This window comes from Neophocaena asiaeorientalis, unplaced genomic scaffold, assembly GCF_003031525.2.
Source record: "Neophocaena asiaeorientalis asiaeorientalis breed wild unplaced genomic scaffold, Neophocaena_asiaeorientalis_V1.1 scaffold313, whole genome shotgun sequence".
In the NCBI taxonomy this organism is placed as follows: Eukaryota; Metazoa; Chordata; class Mammalia; order Artiodactyla; family Phocoenidae; genus Neophocaena; species Neophocaena asiaeorientalis.
In genome coordinates, this window is record NW_020175412.1 from 693,633 (window position 1) to 695,614 (window position 1,982).

Sequence of the window (1,982 nt, forward strand, 5' to 3'; positions counted from 1 at the left end):
TTCTTCCTAGTTTGTTGAATTTGGTATTCTATCTGCAGGAATTTCTTTATTTTGGGGGGAGAGTTCATCAACTGTGTCATAATTCAGACGTTCAGTTAACCCCTGTTTTTAGCCCTTTTCTCACTCAGGCTCTCTTTAGGATCAGTCTTCTTTGAGTGTGGAACCCCTCTGGGGTTTTGTCCTGCCAGTCAGCTCCCTCCCGGGTTGGAACCCTTTCTATTACATATCTCAGGTTGTAGCATTCCTTTGATTTGTGTTATCAGCTAGTTCTTTCCTGTTTGTTCTCTGTCAGAAATTGTTGAAATCTTGTATTTGCTATGCCATTTTCCATTCCTGTCTTTGACTTGTGATTTATACTTCTATACTATTTTACCATCACTTTTTCAGGGTCTTGTAAAGTACAAGAGATATAGGTGTTCAGTTCACCTTCTTGAACTAGAAGGCGGCAGTGGTATATCTTAAGCTTGAATAAACTGTAGGGTCCTTGAGGACAAAGACTGACTTTTGCTCTTTTATCCCCAGACCCTGACACAGTGCTTGGCACTTGGTAAATGTTTATTGGTATGAATACACATGTATGAGAGAGAGAGGGAAGATTGTCAGTGGAAAATTTACTGTGTAATTCTGACTATTTAAATATGCATTCTTTCAATTGCTGTTTCCAAAAGTTGAAGAAATTGTTGAGTCATTGACAAAGTACTGATTGTATGCTGGATTTCCCATGGATAGAACCATGATAAGCTACAGAGGGAAACTTATCTTGAGCTTTTAACTCAAATGCTCCAAGATTATATATCAAATATATTGAAGGAGTACATATGGGACACAGATTTGTGAGATTTTCCCTGTAATTTCAATCTCTATAGAAGTGCTTTTGCAGTTGTCTTTATACATATTCCTAGGGCTTAAATCAATGTGTTATCATTTTATGAAGGAAATAATGGTCACACATGGGTTATGATACATAGCCGTTGAACTCAGTAAGAGACTTCAGGTTTGAGGCCTGATTTTTGTGGACTATTTTACTGAGCTATGTTTCTGCACTGCTGAGTATAGAATAGATACCCTGGTCACTGAAGCATACCCCTTTAGCAATGCCACCGTGGTTTCTTACTGGAAAACTTTGAAAGAATGTATTATATGCTTTTCAGCTTTACTAAATAGTCTCCTCCTGAAAAATCATTTAATGTTTTCTTGAGTATTATTGTATAGCGCTTTAGTATAGTGCTGCCCTTAGGGGTTATTAAGAGGTAGGAAATAAAAAGCTTCCATTTATTGATTATTATATTGTGCCAGGCACTGTGCTGAGTACTTTACATGTATCTTGCCATTTTATTTTCATATTATTCCTGTGAGATTTCACAAATGAAATAAAAAATGAATGAGGTTAGGTAATTTGCCCCAAATCTCTGAGGAGTGAGAGGCAGAACCATAATTGATTCCAGGTTTCTCCCACTCCAAAGCCTGAGTTCTGAAACTCTGTTTTATGGTCAAGAAGCTATTGGATCCATGATGAAAAGGCCTCAGATATACTATGCTTAGTGAAGTTCTTTGCCTGTTTTTTTTATTTTTTATTTTTAATTTTTTTTCATTTTAACATCTTTGTTGGAGTATAATTGCTTTACAATGGTATGTTAGTTTCAGCTTCACAACAAAATGAATCAGTTATATATATACATATGTTCCCATAAGGGGTTAAAGGAGCCGCTGATTCGGAGTCCGGTAGGGAGGGTCACGGAGTGCGGGAGGGGCCTGCGCCAGCCTGAGGCGGGCCGTGCGTTCTCCCGGGGAGTTGTCCCTGGATCCCGGGACCCTGGCAGTGGCGGGCTATACAGGCTCCCCAGAAGGGGGGTGTGGATAGTGACCTGTGTTCGCACATAGGCTTCTTGGTGGTGGCAGCAGCGGCCTTAGCGTCTCATGTCTGTCTCTGGGGTCTGCACTTTTAGCCGCGGCTCGCGCCCGTCTCTGGAGCTCCTTTAAGC